This window comes from Anomaloglossus baeobatrachus, unplaced genomic scaffold (assembly GCF_048569485.1).
Source record: "Anomaloglossus baeobatrachus isolate aAnoBae1 unplaced genomic scaffold, aAnoBae1.hap1 Scaffold_2916, whole genome shotgun sequence".
Lineage (NCBI taxonomy): Eukaryota > Metazoa > Chordata > Amphibia > Anura > Aromobatidae > Anomaloglossus > Anomaloglossus baeobatrachus.
The window spans coordinates 106,916-129,317 of NW_027442366.1; the positions used below are offsets into that span (position 1 = coordinate 106,916).

The 22,402-nt window shown below is 46.9% G+C and overlaps 13 non-coding genes and 2 pseudogenes across 13 annotated transcripts; all 15 read left to right on the forward strand.

Moving 5' to 3' along the window:
* The first annotated feature begins 848 nt into the window (after nucleotides 1-848).
* On the forward strand, nucleotides 849-990 carry LOC142266828 (U2 spliceosomal RNA; annotated as a pseudogene).
* A 697-nt stretch (nucleotides 991-1,687) lies between these two features.
* Nucleotides 1,688-1,883, forward strand: LOC142266814 (U2 spliceosomal RNA). Its single transcript, XR_012732811.1, has one exon. It is a non-coding gene; the product is annotated as a U2 spliceosomal RNA (small nuclear RNA).
* Nucleotides 1,884-3,270: 1,387 nt separating this feature from the next.
* LOC142266792 (U2 spliceosomal RNA) lies at nucleotides 3,271-3,461 on the forward strand. Its single transcript, XR_012732792.1, has one exon. It is a non-coding gene; the product is annotated as a U2 spliceosomal RNA (small nuclear RNA).
* A 1,387-nt stretch (nucleotides 3,462-4,848) lies between these two features.
* LOC142266793 (U2 spliceosomal RNA) lies at nucleotides 4,849-5,039 on the forward strand. The gene has a single exon (XR_012732793.1). It is a non-coding gene; the product is annotated as a U2 spliceosomal RNA (small nuclear RNA).
* A 1,387-nt stretch (nucleotides 5,040-6,426) lies between these two features.
* LOC142266795 (U2 spliceosomal RNA) lies at nucleotides 6,427-6,617 on the forward strand. The gene has a single exon (XR_012732794.1). It is a non-coding gene; the product is annotated as a U2 spliceosomal RNA (small nuclear RNA).
* Nucleotides 6,618-8,004: 1,387 nt separating this feature from the next.
* LOC142266796 (U2 spliceosomal RNA) lies at nucleotides 8,005-8,195 on the forward strand. The gene has a single exon (XR_012732795.1). It is a non-coding gene; the product is annotated as a U2 spliceosomal RNA (small nuclear RNA).
* Nucleotides 8,196-9,582: 1,387 nt separating this feature from the next.
* Nucleotides 9,583-9,773, forward strand: LOC142266798 (U2 spliceosomal RNA). Its single transcript, XR_012732797.1, has one exon. It is a non-coding gene; the product is annotated as a U2 spliceosomal RNA (small nuclear RNA).
* A 1,387-nt stretch (nucleotides 9,774-11,160) lies between these two features.
* Nucleotides 11,161-11,351, forward strand: LOC142266799 (U2 spliceosomal RNA). The gene has a single exon (XR_012732798.1). It is a non-coding gene; the product is annotated as a U2 spliceosomal RNA (small nuclear RNA).
* Nucleotides 11,352-12,738: 1,387 nt separating this feature from the next.
* Nucleotides 12,739-12,929, forward strand: LOC142266804 (U2 spliceosomal RNA). Its single transcript, XR_012732803.1, has one exon. It is a non-coding gene; the product is annotated as a U2 spliceosomal RNA (small nuclear RNA).
* A 1,387-nt stretch (nucleotides 12,930-14,316) lies between these two features.
* LOC142266800 (U2 spliceosomal RNA) lies at nucleotides 14,317-14,507 on the forward strand. The gene has a single exon (XR_012732799.1). It is a non-coding gene; the product is annotated as a U2 spliceosomal RNA (small nuclear RNA).
* A 1,387-nt stretch (nucleotides 14,508-15,894) lies between these two features.
* Nucleotides 15,895-16,085, forward strand: LOC142266801 (U2 spliceosomal RNA). Its single transcript, XR_012732800.1, has one exon. It is a non-coding gene; the product is annotated as a U2 spliceosomal RNA (small nuclear RNA).
* Nucleotides 16,086-17,472: 1,387 nt separating this feature from the next.
* LOC142266829 (U2 spliceosomal RNA) lies at nucleotides 17,473-17,614 on the forward strand (annotated as a pseudogene).
* Nucleotides 17,615-18,311: 697 nt separating this feature from the next.
* On the forward strand, nucleotides 18,312-18,507 carry LOC142266815 (U2 spliceosomal RNA). The gene has a single exon (XR_012732812.1). It is a non-coding gene; the product is annotated as a U2 spliceosomal RNA (small nuclear RNA).
* Nucleotides 18,508-19,894: 1,387 nt separating this feature from the next.
* Nucleotides 19,895-20,085, forward strand: LOC142266802 (U2 spliceosomal RNA). Its single transcript, XR_012732801.1, has one exon. It is a non-coding gene; the product is annotated as a U2 spliceosomal RNA (small nuclear RNA).
* Nucleotides 20,086-21,472: 1,387 nt separating this feature from the next.
* On the forward strand, nucleotides 21,473-21,663 carry LOC142266803 (U2 spliceosomal RNA). The gene has a single exon (XR_012732802.1). It is a non-coding gene; the product is annotated as a U2 spliceosomal RNA (small nuclear RNA).
* Nucleotides 21,664-22,402: the final 739 nt, after the last annotated feature.

Genomic DNA, 22,402 nt, shown 5'->3' on the forward strand with positions numbered 1-22,402 from the left:
TGGGGACAGTCATGGGTGATGAATGTTTGCAACCTACTGCGAAGCCTCATACCGCAATATAAGGAACGTCAAATACTAAGAAAGGGCGGCCTATGAAAGAATTACTACTTTCAATAAGTACACTTAAACGGCTAATTGGGAATAGAAAAACTGTAAAAAGCCCTCTGAGAAAGCCCCCCTCTAACCTTTGATAGTAAGCTTTTCTGTAGTCTGCCTGTTGATGTATTTTCCGTTTGAACTGTGCACAACATGAAGAGACGGAACACTGGCGGCTTGTCACAATGCCCCCCGATGACATCACAATAGCGCTGCTGCCTAGAAAACAAGCTGCGCAGAAGAAGTTGTTCTTTGGGTGGGAGGGTGGGCTAGTGGAAGGAGGGGGCAATCTCTTTTTTTCCCGGGTGGTAGGGGGATGACAGGAGAAGGGAAGCGGGTGGTGAGAAAGGTACAGAGGGCAGGGTTTGGGGGCTGGGAAGGAAAGGGAAAAGATTAGGGTTTGGGGATGATGAAAGGGCTTTCTACGGGTAAGGATGGCAAAGGGTGGCAGTGACGGAAAGTCAGGCAACCTGTCCTGTCCGTCTTTTTGTATCGTGAATTGGAAAGACTGCAAGGGGGAGGGGAGTTGCTTGCGCCCTAAAGGAGGAGTTATTCAGATTCATTGCAGTGGGCGGCGGCTGCAAAACGCACCATTCTTCTTGTTTTGGCTCTGCAAAGCAGCCTTTTCAAGGGTTGGCTTGGGTGACAAAATGTCTTGTGTAGGCGTGGGTTTGTCTCCCTCTCGCTCTCTCTCCCTAAGATGTGTCCGGCATAGGCCAGGGTGCCACTCGAGGCCCAAACCAATTCTGGTTATCGCTTCTCGGCCTTTTGGCTAAGATCAAGTGTAGTATCGTTCGAAAAGGTGGTTTAAGGCTCCGGCCACCTTAGTACAATGATGCAATGCACACTGGAAGGTTGCACTTGTTAGTACTTTGGGAGGATAGTATATCCATCTAGAGGAAACCATGGCCCTACCAGGATTGAGGCTATTAGACTGAGTAAGTGTGGGGGTTATGGTGCAATGTGCCCCAGGAATGGACACCCTGGAGGGAGTCTGAACTTGCTAGGTTGGGACCCTGGTAAGCCTCAGACTCTGTCGCACGCCGCGCCTTGCCTATTCATACTTTCCAAGCATATTGCCCTATCCTGGCCTTCTGGCTAAGAAGGGAAATTTTTATAATCCCGGTCGGAGGTCCGGTCAGCTTTGGGCTGAGAAACCAACACCCGGTTGGAGGTCCGGGTCAGCTTTGGCTGAGAAACCAACACCCGGTTGGAGGTCCGGTTAGCCTTGGGCTGAGAAACCAACACCCGGTTGGAGGTCCGGTCAGCCTTGGGCTGAGAAACCAACACCCGGTTGGAGGTCCGGTCAGCCTTGGGCTGAGAAACTAACACCGGTTGACGGTCCGGGCAGTCTCGGCTGCGAAACCAACGACTAGTAGCTCCCTACTCCACTTGGGTAAGATGCCTCGGTGGACGCTGGGAGCAACAACAAGGCTCAACCAGGCTTCGGCTTGGGGGAGCACCGAAGATCCCTGACCCTTGCTGTGGCCTTCTGGCTCGGAGGGACGGGGTTGATTTTTGGGGATCCTCTTCTCACGGAGGGGTCCACACGAATCCTAGCCTTTGCACTGTTTTTGGTGTGACTTCGGTCATGCATTTTTGCGGTGCTTTGGAAAGCTTCATTAAATCAAAAATCTGTTCTTATCAGTTTAATATCTGATACGTCCCCTATCTGGGGACCATATATTAAATGGATTTTTAGAACAGGGAGATGGAAAAAGAGCTTGCTCTGTCCACTCCACGCATTGACCTGGTATTGCAGTACCTCCAGGAACGGTGCACCCCTTCTTAACCCAGTTTCCAAAAGCAGAACTCAATTCACCTGATTCATATTAGCCCGATTTAATGAATTGGAAGAAAGCATACGTCTTCATATGCACCTCAATTTGGCCCATTCACTTTTCACACTTCCTCCTTTTGTTTTTTATCTTTCACACTTTTGACTTTCTTTATTCATCCAAATAGCAAACTCATCACCACTCAACCTGACCAACTCGGCTATGTCCCCGTGCTGCAGTTCTCTGTCTTATCTAGATCATTTGCAATTGAATGGAATAGATCCCTTTTGGACAAAGTGGATTCACCTGCTGCTGCAGTGACCACAGGTGTGATAACATCTAGAATTGGCATCTGGTGCGATCTCTCCGCTTCCACTCCAAAGAAAGTTACCTGTTTATTCCTATCATGCATTGGTTTTTGGGGTTTTCTTTGAGTAATGATGATCTCTTTAGTAGTCTGTTGGCGCCCTCTCCTGGAGGAATAGTTTGCTTGCTCTTGGACATTCTAAAAGAGAGGTCATGATAGACATTGAGCTTCTGAGCTCAATTGGGGACAGTCATGGGTGATGAATGTTTGCAACCTACTGCGAAGCCTCATACCGCAATATAAGGAACGTCAAATACTAAGAAAGGGCGGCCTATGAAAGAATTACTACTTTCAATAAGTACACTTAAACGGCTAATTGGGAATAGAAAAACTGTAAAAAGCCCTCTGAGAAAGCCCCCCTCTAACCTTTGATAGTAAGCTTTTCTGTAGTCTGCCTGTTGATGTATTTTCCGTTTGAACTGTGCACAACATGAAGAGACGGAACACTGGCGGCTTGTCACAATGCCCCCCGATGACATCACAATAGCGCTGCTGCCTAGAAAACAAGCTGCGCAGAAGAAGTTGTTCTTTGGGTGGGAGGGTGGGCTAGTGGAAGGAGGGGGCAATCTCTTTTTTTCCCGGGTGGTAGGGGGATGACAGGAGAAGGGAAGCGGGTGGTGAGAAAGGTACAGAGGGCAGGGTTTGGGGGCTGGGAAGGAAAGGGAAAAGATTAGGGTTTGGGGATGATGAAAGGGCTTTCTACGGGTAAGGATGGCAAAGGGTGGCAGTGACGGAAAGTCAGGCAACCTGTCCTGTCCGTCTTTTTGTATCGTGAATTGGAAAGACTGCAAGGGGGAGGGGAGTTGCTTGCGCCCTAAAGGAGGAGTTATTCAGATTCATTGCAGTGGGCGGCGGCTGCAAAACGCACCATTCTTCTTGTTTTGGCTCTGCAAAGCAGCCTTTTCAAGGGTTGGCTTGGGTGACAAAATGTCTTGTGTAGGCGTGGGTTTGTCTCCCTCTCGCTCTCTCTCCCTAAGATGTGTCCGGCATAGGCCAGGGTGCCACTCGAGGCCCAAACCAATTCTGGTTATCGCTTCTCGGCCTTTTGGCTAAGATCAAGTGTAGTATCTGTTCTTATCAGTTTAATATCTGATACGTCCCCTATCTGGGGACCATATATTAAATGGATTTTTAGAACAGGGAGATGGAAAAAGAGCTTGCTCTGTCCACTCCACGCATTGACCTGGTATTGCAGTACCTCCAGGAACGGTGCACCCCTTCTTAACCCAGTTTCCAAAAGCAGAACTCAATTCACCTGATTCATATTAGCCCGATTTAATGAATTGGAAGAAAGCATACGTCTTCATATGCACCTCAATTTGGCCCATTCACTTTTCACACTTCCTCCTTTTGTTTTTTATCTTTCACACTTTTGACTTTCTTTATTCATCCAAATAGCAAACTCATCACCACTCAACCTGACCAACTCGGCTATGTCCCCGTGCTGCAGTTCTCTGTCTTATCTAGATCATTTGCAATTGAATGGAATAGATCCCTTTTGGACAAAGTGGATTCACCTGCTGCTGCAGTGACCACAGGTGTGATAACATCTAGAATTGGCATCTGGTGCGATCTCTCCGCTTCCACTCCAAAGAAAGTTACCTGTTTATTCCTATCATGCATTGGTTTTTGGGGTTTTCTTTGAGTAATGATGATCTCTTTAGTAGTCTGTTGGCGCCCTCTCCTGGAGGAATAGTTTGCTTGCTCTTGGACATTCTAAAAGAGAGGTCATGATAGACATTGAGCTTCTGAGCTCAATTGGGGACAGTCATGGGTGATGAATGTTTGCAACCTACTGCGAAGCCTCATACCGCAATATAAGGAACGTCAAATACTAAGAAAGGGCGGCCTATGAAAGAATTACTACTTTCAATAAGTACACTTAAACGGCTAATTGGGAATAGAAAAACTGTAAAAAGCCCTCTGAGAAAGCCCCCCTCTAACCTTTGATAGTAAGCTTTTCTGTAGTCTGCCTGTTGATGTATTTTCCGTTTGAACTGTGCACAACATGAAGAGACGGAACACTGGCGGCTTGTCACAATGCCCCCCGATGACATCACAATAGCGCTGCTGCCTAGAAAACAAGCTGCGCAGAAGAAGTTGTTCTTTGGGTGGGAGGGTGGGCTAGTGGAAGGAGGGGGCAATCTCTTTTTTTCCCGGGTGGTAGGGGGATGACAGGAGAAGGGAAGCGGGTGGTGAGAAAGGTACAGAGGGCAGGGTTTGGGGGCTGGGAAGGAAAGGGAAAAGATTAGGGTTTGGGGATGATGAAAGGGCTTTCTACGGGTAAGGATGGCAAAGGGTGGCAGTGACGGAAAGTCAGGCAACCTGTCCTGTCCGTCTTTTTGTATCGTGAATTGGAAAGACTGCAAGGGGGAGGGGAGTTGCTTGCGCCCTAAAGGAGGAGTTATTCAGATTCATTGCAGTGGGCGGCGGCTGCAAAACGCACCATTCTTCTTGTTTTGGCTCTGCAAAGCAGCCTTTTCAAGGGTTGGCTTGGGTGACAAAATGTCTTGTGTAGGCGTGGGTTTGTCTCCCTCTCGCTCTCTCTCCCTAAGATGTGTCCGGCATAGGCCAGGGTGCCACTCGAGGCCCAAACCAATTCTGGTTATCGCTTCTCGGCCTTTTGGCTAAGATCAAGTGTAGTATCTGTTCTTATCAGTTTAATATCTGATACGTCCCCTATCTGGGGACCATATATTAAATGGATTTTTAGAACAGGGAGATGGAAAAAGAGCTTGCTCTGTCCACTCCACGCATTGACCTGGTATTGCAGTACCTCCAGGAACGGTGCACCCCTTCTTAACCCAGTTTCCAAAAGCAGAACTCAATTCACCTGATTCATATTAGCCCGATTTAATGAATTGGAAGAAAGCATACGTCTTCATATGCACCTCAATTTGGCCCATTCACTTTTCACACTTCCTCCTTTTGTTTTTTATCTTTCACACTTTTGACTTTCTTTATTCATCCAAATAGCAAACTCATCACCACTCAACCTGACCAACTCGGCTATGTCCCCGTGCTGCAGTTCTCTGTCTTATCTAGATCATTTGCAATTGAATGGAATAGATCCCTTTTGGACAAAGTGGATTCACCTGCTGCTGCAGTGACCACAGGTGTGATAACATCTAGAATTGGCATCTGGTGCGATCTCTCCGCTTCCACTCCAAAGAAAGTTACCTGTTTATTCCTATCATGCATTGGTTTTTGGGGTTTTCTTTGAGTAATGATGATCTCTTTAGTAGTCTGTTGGCGCCCTCTCCTGGAGGAATAGTTTGCTTGCTCTTGGACATTCTAAAAGAGAGGTCATGATAGACATTGAGCTTCTGAGCTCAATTGGGGACAGTCATGGGTGATGAATGTTTGCAACCTACTGCGAAGCCTCATACCGCAATATAAGGAACGTCAAATACTAAGAAAGGGCGGCCTATGAAAGAATTACTACTTTCAATAAGTACACTTAAACGGCTAATTGGGAATAGAAAAACTGTAAAAAGCCCTCTGAGAAAGCCCCCCTCTAACCTTTGATAGTAAGCTTTTCTGTAGTCTGCCTGTTGATGTATTTTCCGTTTGAACTGTGCACAACATGAAGAGACGGAACACTGGCGGCTTGTCACAATGCCCCCCGATGACATCACAATAGCGCTGCTGCCTAGAAAACAAGCTGCGCAGAAGAAGTTGTTCTTTGGGTGGGAGGGTGGGCTAGTGGAAGGAGGGGGCAATCTCTTTTTTTCCCGGGTGGTAGGGGGATGACAGGAGAAGGGAAGCGGGTGGTGAGAAAGGTACAGAGGGCAGGGTTTGGGGGCTGGGAAGGAAAGGGAAAAGATTAGGGTTTGGGGATGATGAAAGGGCTTTCTACGGGTAAGGATGGCAAAGGGTGGCAGTGACGGAAAGTCAGGCAACCTGTCCTGTCCGTCTTTTTGTATCGTGAATTGGAAAGACTGCAAGGGGGAGGGGAGTTGCTTGCGCCCTAAAGGAGGAGTTATTCAGATTCATTGCAGTGGGCGGCGGCTGCAAAACGCACCATTCTTCTTGTTTTGGCTCTGCAAAGCAGCCTTTTCAAGGGTTGGCTTGGGTGACAAAATGTCTTGTGTAGGCGTGGGTTTGTCTCCCTCTCGCTCTCTCTCCCTAAGATGTGTCCGGCATAGGCCAGGGTGCCACTCGAGGCCCAAACCAATTCTGGTTATCGCTTCTCGGCCTTTTGGCTAAGATCAAGTGTAGTATCTGTTCTTATCAGTTTAATATCTGATACGTCCCCTATCTGGGGACCATATATTAAATGGATTTTTAGAACAGGGAGATGGAAAAAGAGCTTGCTCTGTCCACTCCACGCATTGACCTGGTATTGCAGTACCTCCAGGAACGGTGCACCCCTTCTTAACCCAGTTTCCAAAAGCAGAACTCAATTCACCTGATTCATATTAGCCCGATTTAATGAATTGGAAGAAAGCATACGTCTTCATATGCACCTCAATTTGGCCCATTCACTTTTCACACTTCCTCCTTTTGTTTTTTATCTTTCACACTTTTGACTTTCTTTATTCATCCAAATAGCAAACTCATCACCACTCAACCTGACCAACTCGGCTATGTCCCCGTGCTGCAGTTCTCTGTCTTATCTAGATCATTTGCAATTGAATGGAATAGATCCCTTTTGGACAAAGTGGATTCACCTGCTGCTGCAGTGACCACAGGTGTGATAACATCTAGAATTGGCATCTGGTGCGATCTCTCCGCTTCCACTCCAAAGAAAGTTACCTGTTTATTCCTATCATGCATTGGTTTTTGGGGTTTTCTTTGAGTAATGATGATCTCTTTAGTAGTCTGTTGGCGCCCTCTCCTGGAGGAATAGTTTGCTTGCTCTTGGACATTCTAAAAGAGAGGTCATGATAGACATTGAGCTTCTGAGCTCAATTGGGGACAGTCATGGGTGATGAATGTTTGCAACCTACTGCGAAGCCTCATACCGCAATATAAGGAACGTCAAATACTAAGAAAGGGCGGCCTATGAAAGAATTACTACTTTCAATAAGTACACTTAAACGGCTAATTGGGAATAGAAAAACTGTAAAAAGCCCTCTGAGAAAGCCCCCCTCTAACCTTTGATAGTAAGCTTTTCTGTAGTCTGCCTGTTGATGTATTTTCCGTTTGAACTGTGCACAACATGAAGAGACGGAACACTGGCGGCTTGTCACAATGCCCCCCGATGACATCACAATAGCGCTGCTGCCTAGAAAACAAGCTGCGCAGAAGAAGTTGTTCTTTGGGTGGGAGGGTGGGCTAGTGGAAGGAGGGGGCAATCTCTTTTTTTCCCGGGTGGTAGGGGGATGACAGGAGAAGGGAAGCGGGTGGTGAGAAAGGTACAGAGGGCAGGGTTTGGGGGCTGGGAAGGAAAGGGAAAAGATTAGGGTTTGGGGATGATGAAAGGGCTTTCTACGGGTAAGGATGGCAAAGGGTGGCAGTGACGGAAAGTCAGGCAACCTGTCCTGTCCGTCTTTTTGTATCGTGAATTGGAAAGACTGCAAGGGGGAGGGGAGTTGCTTGCGCCCTAAAGGAGGAGTTATTCAGATTCATTGCAGTGGGCGGCGGCTGCAAAACGCACCATTCTTCTTGTTTTGGCTCTGCAAAGCAGCCTTTTCAAGGGTTGGCTTGGGTGACAAAATGTCTTGTGTAGGCGTGGGTTTGTCTCCCTCTCGCTCTCTCTCCCTAAGATGTGTCCGGCATAGGCCAGGGTGCCACTCGAGGCCCAAACCAATTCTGGTTATCGCTTCTCGGCCTTTTGGCTAAGATCAAGTGTAGTATCTGTTCTTATCAGTTTAATATCTGATACGTCCCCTATCTGGGGACCATATATTAAATGGATTTTTAGAACAGGGAGATGGAAAAAGAGCTTGCTCTGTCCACTCCACGCATTGACCTGGTATTGCAGTACCTCCAGGAACGGTGCACCCCTTCTTAACCCAGTTTCCAAAAGCAGAACTCAATTCACCTGATTCATATTAGCCCGATTTAATGAATTGGAAGAAAGCATACGTCTTCATATGCACCTCAATTTGGCCCATTCACTTTTCACACTTCCTCCTTTTGTTTTTTATCTTTCACACTTTTGACTTTCTTTATTCATCCAAATAGCAAACTCATCACCACTCAACCTGACCAACTCGGCTATGTCCCCGTGCTGCAGTTCTCTGTCTTATCTAGATCATTTGCAATTGAATGGAATAGATCCCTTTTGGACAAAGTGGATTCACCTGCTGCTGCAGTGACCACAGGTGTGATAACATCTAGAATTGGCATCTGGTGCGATCTCTCCGCTTCCACTCCAAAGAAAGTTACCTGTTTATTCCTATCATGCATTGGTTTTTGGGGTTTTCTTTGAGTAATGATGATCTCTTTAGTAGTCTGTTGGCGCCCTCTCCTGGAGGAATAGTTTGCTTGCTCTTGGACATTCTAAAAGAGAGGTCATGATAGACATTGAGCTTCTGAGCTCAATTGGGGACAGTCATGGGTGATGAATGTTTGCAACCTACTGCGAAGCCTCATACCGCAATATAAGGAACGTCAAATACTAAGAAAGGGCGGCCTATGAAAGAATTACTACTTTCAATAAGTACACTTAAACGGCTAATTGGGAATAGAAAAACTGTAAAAAGCCCTCTGAGAAAGCCCCCCTCTAACCTTTGATAGTAAGCTTTTCTGTAGTCTGCCTGTTGATGTATTTTCCGTTTGAACTGTGCACAACATGAAGAGACGGAACACTGGCGGCTTGTCACAATGCCCCCCGATGACATCACAATAGCGCTGCTGCCTAGAAAACAAGCTGCGCAGAAGAAGTTGTTCTTTGGGTGGGAGGGTGGGCTAGTGGAAGGAGGGGGCAATCTCTTTTTTTCCCGGGTGGTAGGGGGATGACAGGAGAAGGGAAGCGGGTGGTGAGAAAGGTACAGAGGGCAGGGTTTGGGGGCTGGGAAGGAAAGGGAAAAGATTAGGGTTTGGGGATGATGAAAGGGCTTTCTACGGGTAAGGATGGCAAAGGGTGGCAGTGACGGAAAGTCAGGCAACCTGTCCTGTCCGTCTTTTTGTATCGTGAATTGGAAAGACTGCAAGGGGGAGGGGAGTTGCTTGCGCCCTAAAGGAGGAGTTATTCAGATTCATTGCAGTGGGCGGCGGCTGCAAAACGCACCATTCTTCTTGTTTTGGCTCTGCAAAGCAGCCTTTTCAAGGGTTGGCTTGGGTGACAAAATGTCTTGTGTAGGCGTGGGTTTGTCTCCCTCTCGCTCTCTCTCCCTAAGATGTGTCCGGCATAGGCCAGGGTGCCACTCGAGGCCCAAACCAATTCTGGTTATCGCTTCTCGGCCTTTTGGCTAAGATCAAGTGTAGTATCTGTTCTTATCAGTTTAATATCTGATACGTCCCCTATCTGGGGACCATATATTAAATGGATTTTTAGAACAGGGAGATGGAAAAAGAGCTTGCTCTGTCCACTCCACGCATTGACCTGGTATTGCAGTACCTCCAGGAACGGTGCACCCCTTCTTAACCCAGTTTCCAAAAGCAGAACTCAATTCACCTGATTCATATTAGCCCGATTTAATGAATTGGAAGAAAGCATACGTCTTCATATGCACCTCAATTTGGCCCATTCACTTTTCACACTTCCTCCTTTTGTTTTTTATCTTTCACACTTTTGACTTTCTTTATTCATCCAAATAGCAAACTCATCACCACTCAACCTGACCAACTCGGCTATGTCCCCGTGCTGCAGTTCTCTGTCTTATCTAGATCATTTGCAATTGAATGGAATAGATCCCTTTTGGACAAAGTGGATTCACCTGCTGCTGCAGTGACCACAGGTGTGATAACATCTAGAATTGGCATCTGGTGCGATCTCTCCGCTTCCACTCCAAAGAAAGTTACCTGTTTATTCCTATCATGCATTGGTTTTTGGGGTTTTCTTTGAGTAATGATGATCTCTTTAGTAGTCTGTTGGCGCCCTCTCCTGGAGGAATAGTTTGCTTGCTCTTGGACATTCTAAAAGAGAGGTCATGATAGACATTGAGCTTCTGAGCTCAATTGGGGACAGTCATGGGTGATGAATGTTTGCAACCTACTGCGAAGCCTCATACCGCAATATAAGGAACGTCAAATACTAAGAAAGGGCGGCCTATGAAAGAATTACTACTTTCAATAAGTACACTTAAACGGCTAATTGGGAATAGAAAAACTGTAAAAAGCCCTCTGAGAAAGCCCCCCTCTAACCTTTGATAGTAAGCTTTTCTGTAGTCTGCCTGTTGATGTATTTTCCGTTTGAACTGTGCACAACATGAAGAGACGGAACACTGGCGGCTTGTCACAATGCCCCCCGATGACATCACAATAGCGCTGCTGCCTAGAAAACAAGCTGCGCAGAAGAAGTTGTTCTTTGGGTGGGAGGGTGGGCTAGTGGAAGGAGGGGGCAATCTCTTTTTTTCCCGGGTGGTAGGGGGATGACAGGAGAAGGGAAGCGGGTGGTGAGAAAGGTACAGAGGGCAGGGTTTGGGGGCTGGGAAGGAAAGGGAAAAGATTAGGGTTTGGGGATGATGAAAGGGCTTTCTACGGGTAAGGATGGCAAAGGGTGGCAGTGACGGAAAGTCAGGCAACCTGTCCTGTCCGTCTTTTTGTATCGTGAATTGGAAAGACTGCAAGGGGGAGGGGAGTTGCTTGCGCCCTAAAGGAGGAGTTATTCAGATTCATTGCAGTGGGCGGCGGCTGCAAAACGCACCATTCTTCTTGTTTTGGCTCTGCAAAGCAGCCTTTTCAAGGGTTGGCTTGGGTGACAAAATGTCTTGTGTAGGCGTGGGTTTGTCTCCCTCTCGCTCTCTCTCCCTAAGATGTGTCCGGCATAGGCCAGGGTGCCACTCGAGGCCCAAACCAATTCTGGTTATCGCTTCTCGGCCTTTTGGCTAAGATCAAGTGTAGTATCTGTTCTTATCAGTTTAATATCTGATACGTCCCCTATCTGGGGACCATATATTAAATGGATTTTTAGAACAGGGAGATGGAAAAAGAGCTTGCTCTGTCCACTCCACGCATTGACCTGGTATTGCAGTACCTCCAGGAACGGTGCACCCCTTCTTAACCCAGTTTCCAAAAGCAGAACTCAATTCACCTGATTCATATTAGCCCGATTTAATGAATTGGAAGAAAGCATACGTCTTCATATGCACCTCAATTTGGCCCATTCACTTTTCACACTTCCTCCTTTTGTTTTTTATCTTTCACACTTTTGACTTTCTTTATTCATCCAAATAGCAAACTCATCACCACTCAACCTGACCAACTCGGCTATGTCCCCGTGCTGCAGTTCTCTGTCTTATCTAGATCATTTGCAATTGAATGGAATAGATCCCTTTTGGACAAAGTGGATTCACCTGCTGCTGCAGTGACCACAGGTGTGATAACATCTAGAATTGGCATCTGGTGCGATCTCTCCGCTTCCACTCCAAAGAAAGTTACCTGTTTATTCCTATCATGCATTGGTTTTTGGGGTTTTCTTTGAGTAATGATGATCTCTTTAGTAGTCTGTTGGCGCCCTCTCCTGGAGGAATAGTTTGCTTGCTCTTGGACATTCTAAAAGAGAGGTCATGATAGACATTGAGCTTCTGAGCTCAATTGGGGACAGTCATGGGTGATGAATGTTTGCAACCTACTGCGAAGCCTCATACCGCAATATAAGGAACGTCAAATACTAAGAAAGGGCGGCCTATGAAAGAATTACTACTTTCAATAAGTACACTTAAACGGCTAATTGGGAATAGAAAAACTGTAAAAAGCCCTCTGAGAAAGCCCCCCTCTAACCTTTGATAGTAAGCTTTTCTGTAGTCTGCCTGTTGATGTATTTTCCGTTTGAACTGTGCACAACATGAAGAGACGGAACACTGGCGGCTTGTCACAATGCCCCCCGATGACATCACAATAGCGCTGCTGCCTAGAAAACAAGCTGCGCAGAAGAAGTTGTTCTTTGGGTGGGAGGGTGGGCTAGTGGAAGGAGGGGGCAATCTCTTTTTTTCCCGGGTGGTAGGGGGATGACAGGAGAAGGGAAGCGGGTGGTGAGAAAGGTACAGAGGGCAGGGTTTGGGGGCTGGGAAGGAAAGGGAAAAGATTAGGGTTTGGGGATGATGAAAGGGCTTTCTACGGGTAAGGATGGCAAAGGGTGGCAGTGACGGAAAGTCAGGCAACCTGTCCTGTCCGTCTTTTTGTATCGTGAATTGGAAAGACTGCAAGGGGGAGGGGAGTTGCTTGCGCCCTAAAGGAGGAGTTATTCAGATTCATTGCAGTGGGCGGCGGCTGCAAAACGCACCATTCTTCTTGTTTTGGCTCTGCAAAGCAGCCTTTTCAAGGGTTGGCTTGGGTGACAAAATGTCTTGTGTAGGCGTGGGTTTGTCTCCCTCTCGCTCTCTCTCCCTAAGATGTGTCCGGCATAGGCCAGGGTGCCACTCGAGGCCCAAACCAATTCTGGTTATCGCTTCTCGGACTTTTGGCTAAGATCAAGTGTAGTATCTGTTCTTATCAGTTTAATATCTGATACGTCCCCTATCTGGGGACCATATATTAAATGGATTTTTAGAACAGGGAGATGGAAAAAGAGCTTGCTCTGTCCACTCCACGCATTGACCTGGTATTGCAGTACCTCCAGGAACGGTGCACCCCTTCTTAACCCAGTTTCCAAAAGCAGAACTCAATTCACCTGATTCATATTAGCCCGATTTAATGAATTGGAAGAAAGCATACGTCTTCATATGCACCTCAATTTGGCCCATTCACTTTTCACACTTCCTCCTTTTGTTTTTTATCTTTCACACTTTTGACTTTCTTTATTCATCCAAATAGCAAACTCATCACCACTCAACCTGACCAACTCGGCTATGTCCCCGTGCTGCAGTTCTCTGTCTTATCTAGATCATTTGCAATTGAATGGAATAGATCCCTTTTGGACAAAGTGGATTCACCTGCTGCTGCAGTGACCACAGGTGTGATAACATCTAGAATTGGCATCTGGTGCGATCTCTCCGCTTCCACTCCAAAGAAAGTTACCTGTTTATTCCTATCATGCATTGGTTTTTGGGGTTTTCTTTGAGTAATGATGATCTCTTTAGTAGTCTGTTGGCGCCCTCTCCTGGAGGAATAGTTTGCTTGCTCTTGGACATTCTAAAAGAGAGGTCATGATAGACATTGAGCTTCTGAGCTCAATTGGGGACAGTCATGGGTGATGAATGTTTGCAACCTACTGCGAAGCCTCATACCGCAATATAAGGAACGTCAAATACTAAGAAAGGGCGGCCTATGAAAGAATTACTACTTTCAATAAGTACACTTAAACGGCTAATTGGGAATAGAAAAACTGTAAAAAGCCCTCTGAGAAAGCCCCCCTCTAACCTTTGATAGTAAGCTTTTCTGTAGTCTGCCTGTTGATGTATTTTCCGTTTGAACTGTGCACAACATGAAGAGACGGAACACTGGCGGCTTGTCACAATGCCCCCCGATGACATCACAATAGCGCTGCTGCCTAGAAAACAAGCTGCGCAGAAGAAGTTGTTCTTTGGGTGGGAGGGTGGGCTAGTGGAAGGAGGGGGCAATCTCTTTTTTTCCCGGGTGGTAGGGGGATGACAGGAGAAGGGAAGCGGGTGGTGAGAAAGGTACAGAGGGCAGGGTTTGGGGGCTGGGAAGGAAAGGGAAAAGATTAGGGTTTGGGGATGATGAAAGGGCTTTCTACGGGTAAGGATGGCAAAGGGTGGCAGTGACGGAAAGTCAGGCAACCTGTCCTGTCCGTCTTTTTGTATCGTGAATTGGAAAGACTGCAAGGGGGAGGGGAGTTGCTTGCGCCCTAAAGGAGGAGTTATTCAGATTCATTGCAGTGGGCGGCGGCTGCAAAACGCACCATTCTTCTTGTTTTGGCTCTGCAAAGCAGCCTTTTCAAGGGTTGGCTTGGGTGACAAAATGTCTTGTGTAGGCGTGGGTTTGTCTCCCTCTCGCTCTCTCTCCCTAAGATGTGTCCGGCATAGGCCAGGGTGCCACTCGAGGCCCAAACCAATTCTGGTTATCGCTTCTCGGCCTTTTGGCTAAGATCAAGTGTAGTATCTGTTCTTATCAGTTTAATATCTGATACGTCCCCTATCTGGGGACCATATATTAAATGGATTTTTAGAACAGGGAGATGGAAAAAGAGCTTGCTCTGTCCACTCCACGCATTGACCTGGTATTGCAGTACCTCCAGGAACGGTGCACCCCTTCTTAACCCAGTTTCCAAAAGCAGAACTCAATTCACCTGATTCATATTAGCCCGATTTAATGAATTGGAAGAAAGCATACGTCTTCATATGCACCTCAATTTGGCCCATTCACTTTTCACACTTCCTCCTTTTGTTTTTTATCTTTCACACTTTTGACTTTCTTTATTCATCCAAATAGCAAACTCATCACCACTCAACCTGACCAACTCGGCTATGTCCCCGTGCTGCAGTTCTCTGTCTTATCTAGATCATTTGCAATTGAATGGAATAGATCCCTTTTGGACAAAGTGGATTCACCTGCTGCTGCAGTGACCACAGGTGTGATAACATCTAGAATTGGCATCTGGTGCGATCTCTCCGCTTCCACTCCAAAGAAAGTTACCTGTTTATTCCTATCATGCATTGGTTTTTGGGGTTTTCTTTGAGTAATGATGATCTCTTTAGTAGTCTGTTGGCGCCCTCTCCTGGAGGAATAGTTTGCTTGCTCTTGGACATTCTAAAAGAGAGGTCATGATAGACATTGAGCTTCTGAGCTCAATTGGGGACAGTCATGGGTGATGAATGTTTGCAACCTACTGCGAAGCCTCATACCGCAATATAAGGAACGTCAAATACTAAGAAAGGGCGGCCTATGAAAGAATTACTACTTTCAATAAGTACACTTAAACGGCTAATTGGGAATAGAAAAACTGTAAAAAGCCCTCTGAGAAAGCCCCCCTCTAACCTTTGATAGTAAGCTTTTCTGTAGTCTGCCTGTTGATGTATTTTCCGTTTGAACTGTGCACAACATGAAGAGACGGAACACTGGCGGCTTGTCACAATGCCCCCCGATGACATCACAATAGCGCTGCTGCCTAGAAAACAAGCTGCGCAGAAGAAGTTGTTCTTTGGGTGGGAGGGTGGGCTAGTGGAAGGAGGGGGCAATCTCTTTTTTTCCCGGGTGGTAGGGGGATGACAGGAGAAGGGAAGCGGGTGGTGAGAAAGGTACAGAGGGCAGGGTTTGGGGGCTGGGAAGGAAAGGGAAAAGATTAGGGTTTGGGGATGATGAAAGGGCTTTCTACGGGTAAGGATGGCAAAGGGTGGCAGTGACGGAAAGTCAGGCAACCTGTCCTGTCCGTCTTTTTGTATCATGAATTGGAAAGACTGCAAGGGGGAGGGGAGTTGCTTGCGCCCTAAAGGAGGAGTTATTCAGATTCATTGCAGTGGGCGGCGGCTGCAAAACGCACCATTCTTCTTGTTTTGGCTCTGCAAAGCAGCCTTTTCAAGGGTTGGCTTGGGTGACAAAATGTCTTGTGTAGGCGTGGGTTTGTCTCCCTCTCGCTCTCTCTCCCTAAGATGTGTCCGGCATAGGCCAGGGTGCCACTCGAGGCCCAAACCAATTCTGGTTATCGCTTCTCGGCCTTTTGGCTAAGATCAAGTGTAGTATCTGTTCTTATCAGTTTAATATCTGATACGTCCCCTATCTGGGGACCATATATTAAATGGATTTTTAGAACAGGGAGATGGAAAAAGAGCTTGCTCTGTCCACTCCACGCATTGACCTGGTATTGCAGTACCTCCAGGAACGGTGCACCCCTTCTTAACCCAGTTTCCAAAAGCAGAACTCAATTCACCTGATTCATATTAGCCCGATTTAATGAATTGGAAGAAAGCATACGTCTTCATATGCACCTCAATTTGGCCCATTCACTTTTCACACTTCCTCCTTTTGTTTTTTATCTTTCACACTTTTGACTTTCTTTATTCATCCAAATAGCAAACTCATCACCACTCAACCTGACCAACTCGGCTATGTCCCCGTGCTGCAGTTCTCTGTCTTATCTAGATCATTTGCAATTGAATGGAATAGATCCCTTTTGGACAAAGTGGATTCACCTGCTGCTGCAGTGACCACAGGTGTGATAACATCTAGAATTGGCATCTGGTGCGATCTCTCCGCTTCCACTCCAAAGAAAGTTACCTGTTTATTCCTATCATGCATTGGTTTTTGGGGTTTTCTTTGAGTAATGATGATCTCTTTAGTAGTCTGTTGGCGCCCTCTCCTGGAGGAATAGTTTGCTTGCTCTTGGACATTCTAAAAGAGAGGTCATGATAGACATTGAGCTTCTGAGCTCAATTGGGGACAGTCATGGGTGATGAATGTTTGCAACCTACTGCGAAGCCTCATACCGCAATATAAGGAACGTCAAATACTAAGAAAGGGCGGCCTATGAAAGAATTACTACTTTCAATAAGTACACTTAAACGGCTAATTGGGAATAGAAAAACTGTAAAAAGCCCTCTGAGAAAGCCCCCCTCTAACCTTTGATAGTAAGCTTTTCTGTAGTCTGCCTGTTGATGTATTTTCCGTTTGAACTGTGCACAACATGAAGAGACGGAACACTGGCGGCTTGTCACAATGCCCCCCGATGACATCACAATAGCGCTGCTGCCTAGAAAACAAGCTGCGCAGAAGAAGTTGTTCTTTGGGTGGGAGGGTGGGCTAGTGGAAGGAGGGGGCAATCTCTTTTTTTCCCGGGTGGTAGGGGGATGACAGGAGAAGGGAAGCGGGTGGTGAGAAAGGTACAGAGGGCAGGGTTTGGGGGCTGGGAAGGAAAGGGAAAAGATTAGGGTTTGGGGATGATGAAAGGGCTTTCTACGGGTAAGGATGGCAAAGGGTGGCAGTGACGGAAAGTCAGGCAACCTGTCCTGTCCGTCTTTTTGTATCGTGAATTGGAAAGACTGCAAGGGGGAGGGGAGTTGCTTGCGCCCTAAAGGAGGAGTTATTCAGATTCATTGCAGTGGGCGGCGGCTGCAAAACGCACCATTCTTCTTGTTTTGGCTCTGCAAAGCAGCCTTTTCAAGGGTTGGCTTGGGTGACAAAATGTCTTGTGTAGGCGTGGGTTTGTCTCCCTCTCGCTCTCTCTCCCTAAGATGTGTCCGGCATAGGCCAGGGTGCCACTCGAGGCCCAAACCAATTCTGGTTATCGCTTCTCGGCCTTTTGGCTAAGATCAAGTGTAGTATCGTTCGAAAAGGTGGTTTAAGGCTCCGGCCACCTTAGTACAATGATGCAATGCACACTGGAAGGTTGCACTTGTTAGTACTTTGGGAGGATAGTATATCCATCTAGAGGAAACCATGGCCCTACCAGGATTGAGGCTATTAGACTGAGTAAGTGTGGGGGTTATGGTGCAATGTGCCCCAGGAATGGACACCCTGGAGGGAGTCTGAACTTGCTAGGTTGGGACCCTGGTAAGCCTCAGACTCTGTCGCACGCCGCGCCTTGCCTATTCATACTTTCCAAGCATATTGCCCTATCCTGGCCTTCTGGCTAAGAAGGGAAATTTTTATAATCCCGGTCGGAGGTCCGGTCAGCTTTGGGCTGAGAAACCAACACCCGGTTGGAGGTCCGGGTCAGCTTTGGCTGAGAAACCAACACCCGGTTGGAGGTCCGGTTAGCCTTGGGCTGAGAAACCAACACCCGGTTGGAGGTCCGGTCAGCCTTGGGCTGAGAAACCAACACCCGGTTGGAGGTCCGGTCAGCCTTGGGCTGAGAAACTAACACCGGTTGACGGTCCGGGCAGTCTCGGCTGCGAAACCAACGACTAGTAGCTCCCTACTCCACTTGGGTAAGATGCCTCGGTGGACGCTGGGAGCAACAACAAGGCTCAACCAGGCTTCGGCTTGGGGGAGCACCGAAGATCCCTGACCCTTGCTGTGGCCTTCTGGCTCGGAGGGACGGGGTTGATTTTTGGGGATCCTCTTCTCACGGAGGGGTCCACACGAATCCTAGCCTTTGCACTGTTTTTGGTGTGACTTCGGTCATGCATTTTTGCGGTGCTTTGGAAAGCTTCATTAAATCAAAAATCTGTTCTTATCAGTTTAATATCTGATACGTCCCCTATCTGGGGACCATATATTAAATGGATTTTTAGAACAGGGAGATGGAAAAAGAGCTTGCTCTGTCCACTCCACGCATTGACCTGGTATTGCAGTACCTCCAGGAACGGTGCACCCCTTCTTAACCCAGTTTCCAAAAGCAGAACTCAATTCACCTGATTCATATTAGCCCGATTTAATGAATTGGAAGAAAGCATACGTCTTCATATGCACCTCAATTTGGCCCATTCACTTTTCACACTTCCTCCTTTTGTTTTTTATCTTTCACACTTTTGACTTTCTTTATTCATCCAAATAGCAAACTCATCACCACTCAACCTGACCAACTCGGCTATGTCCCCGTGCTGCAGTTCTCTGTCTTATCTAGATCATTTGCAATTGAATGGAATAGATCCCTTTTGGACAAAGTGGATTCACCTGCTGCTGCAGTGACCACAGGTGTGATAACATCTAGAATTGGCATCTGGTGCGATCTCTCCGCTTCCACTCCAAAGAAAGTTACCTGTTTATTCCTATCATGCATTGGTTTTTGGGGTTTTCTTTGAGTAATGATGATCTCTTTAGTAGTCTGTTGGCGCCCTCTCCTGGAGGAATAGTTTGCTTGCTCTTGGACATTCTAAAAGAGAGGTCATGATAGACATTGAGCTTCTGAGCTCAATTGGGGACAGTCATGGGTGATGAATGTTTGCAACCTACTGCGAAGCCTCATACCGCAATATAAGGAACGTCAAATACTAAGAAAGGGCGGCCTATGAAAGAATTACTACTTTCAATAAGTACACTTAAACGGCTAATTGGGAATAGAAAAACTGTAAAAAGCCCTCTGAGAAAGCCCCCCTCTAACCTTTGATAGTAAGCTTTTCTGTAGTCTGCCTGTTGATGTATTTTCCGTTTGAACTGTGCACAACATGAAGAGACGGAACACTGGCGGCTTGTCACAATGCCCCCCGATGACATCACAATAGCGCTGCTGCCTAGAAAACAAGCTGCGCAGAAGAAGTTGTTCTTTGGGTGGGAGGGTGGGCTAGTGGAAGGAGGGGGCAATCTCTTTTTTTCCCGGGTGGTAGGGGGATGACAGGAGAAGGGAAGCGGGTGGTGAGAAAGGTACAGAGGGCAGGGTTTGGGGGCTGGGAAGGAAAGGGAAAAGATTAGGGTTTGGGGATGATGAAAGGGCTTTCTACGGGTAAGGATGGCAAAGGGTGGCAGTGACGGAAAGTCAGGCAACCTGTCCTGTCCGTCTTTTTGTATCGTGAATTGGAAAGACTGCAAGGGGGAGGGGAGTTGCTTGCGCCCTAAAGGAGGAGTTATTCAGATTCATTGCAGTGGGCGGCGGCTGCAAAACGCACCATTCTTCTTGTTTTGGCTCTGCAAAGCAGCCTTTTCAAGGGTTGGCTTGGGTGACAAAATGTCTTGTGTAGGCGTGGGTTTGTCTCCCTCTCGCTCTCTCTCCCTAAGATGTGTCCGGCATAGGCCAGGGTGCCACTCGAGGCCCAAACCAATTCTGGTTATCGCTTCTCGGCCTTTTGGCTAAGATCAAGTGTAGTATCTGTTCTTATCAGTTTAATATCTGATACGTCCCCTATCTGGGGACCATATATTAAATGGATTTTTAGAACAGGGAGATGGAAAAAGAGCTTGCTCTGTCCACTCCACGCATTGACCTGGTATTGCAGTACCTCCAGGAACGGTGCACCCCTTCTTAACCCAGTTTCCAAAAGCAGAACTCAATTCACCTGATTCATATTAGCCCGATTTAATGAATTGGAAGAAAGCATACGTCTTCATATGCACCTCAATTTGGCCCATTCACTTTTCACACTTCCTCCTTTTGTTTTTTATCTTTCACACTTTTGACTTTCTTTATTCATCCAAATAGCAAACTCATCACCACTCAACCTGACCAACTCGGCTATGTCCCCGTGCTGCAGTTCTCTGTCTTATCTAGATCATTTGCAATTGAATGGAATAGATCCCTTTTGGACAAAGTGGATTCACCTGCTGCTGCAGTGACCACAGGTGTGATAACATCTAGAATTGGCATCTGGTGCGATCTCTCCGCTTCCACTCCAAAGAAAGTTACCTGTTTATTCCTATCATGCATTGGTTTTTGGGGTTTTCTTTGAGTAATGATGATCTCTTTAGTAGTCTGTTGGCGCCCTCTCCTGGAGGAATAGTTTGCTTGCTCTTGGACATTCTAAAAGAGAGGTCATGATAGACATTGAGCTTCTGAGCTCAATTGGGGACAGTCATGGGTGATGAATGTTTGCAACCTACTGCGAAGCCTCATACCGCAATATAAGGAACGTCAAATACTAAGAAAGGGCGGCCTATGAAAGAATTACTACTTTCAATAAGTACACTTAAACGGCTAATTGGGAATAGAAAAACTGTAAAAAGCCCTCTGAGAAAGCCCCCCTCTAACCTTTGATAGTAAGCTTTTCTGTAGTCTGCCTGTTGATGTATTTTCCGTTTGAACTGTGCACAACATGAAGAGACGGAACACTGGCGGCTTGTCACAATGCCCCCCGATGACATCACAATAGCGCTGCTGCCTAGAAAACAAGCTGCGCAGAAGAAGTTGTTCTTTGGGTGGGAGGGTGGGCTAGTGGAAGGAGGGGGCAATCTCTTTTTTTCCCGGGTGGTAGGGGGATGACAGGAGAAGGGAAGCGGGTGGTGAGAAAGGTACAGAGGGCAGGGTTTGGGGGCTGGGAAGGAAAGGGAAAAGATTAGGGTTTGGGGATGATGAAAGGGCTTTCTACGGGTAAGGATGGCAAAGGGTGGCAGTGACGGAAAGTCAGGCAACCTGTCCTGTCCGTCTTTTTGTATCGTGAATTGGAAAGACTGCAAGGGGGAGGGGAGTTGCTTGCGCCCTAAAGGAGGAGTTATTCAGATTCATTGCAGTGGGCGGCGGCTGCAAAACGCACCATTCTTCTTGTTTTGGCTCTGCAAAGCAGCCTTTTCAAGGGTTGGCTTGGGTGACAAAATGTCTTGTGTAGGCGTGGGTTTGTCTCCCTCTCGCTCTCTCTCCCTAAGATGTGTCCGGCATAGGCCAGGGTGCCACTCGAGGCCCAAACCAATTCTGGTTATCGCTTCTCGGCCTTTTGGCTAAGATCAAGTGTAGTATCTGTTCTTATCAGTTTAATATCTGATACGTCCCCTATCTGGGGACCATATATTAAATGGATTTTTAGAACAGGGAGATGGAAAAAGAGCTTGCTCTGTCCACTCCACGCATTGACCTGGTATTGCAGTACCTCCAGGAACGGTGCACCCCTTCTTAACCCAGTTTCCAAAAGCAGAACTCAATTCACCTGATTCATATTAGCCCGATTTAATGAATTGGAAGAAAGCATACGTCTTCATATGCACCTCAATTTGGCCCATTCACTTTTCACACTTCCTCCTTTTGTTTTTTATCTTTCACACTTTTGACTTTCTTTATTCATCCAAATAGCAAACTCATCACCACTCAACCTGACCAACTCGGCTATGTCCCCGTGCTGCAGTTCTCTGTCTTATCTAGATCATTTGCAATTGAATGGAATAGATCCCTTTTGGACAAAGTGGATTCACCTGCTGCTGCAGTGACCACAGGTGTGATAACATCTAGAATTGGCATCTGGTGCGATCTCTCCGCTTCCACTCCAAAGAAAGTTACCTGTTTATTCCTATCATGCATTGGTTTTTGGGGTTTTCTTTGAGTAATGATGATCTCTTTAGTAGTCTGTTGGCGCCCTCTCCTGGAGGAATAGTTTGCTTGCTCTTGGACATTCTAAAAGAGAGGTCATGATAGACATTGAGCTTCTGAGCTCAATTGGGGACAGTCATGGGTGATGAATGTTTGCAACCTACTGCGAAGCCTCATACCGCAATATAAGGAACGTCAAATACTAAGAAAGGGCGGCCTATGAAAGAATTACTACTTTCAATAAGTACACTTAAACGGCTAATTGGGAATAGAAAAACTGTAAAAAGCCCTCTGAGAAAGCCCCCCTCTAACCTTTGATAGTAAGCT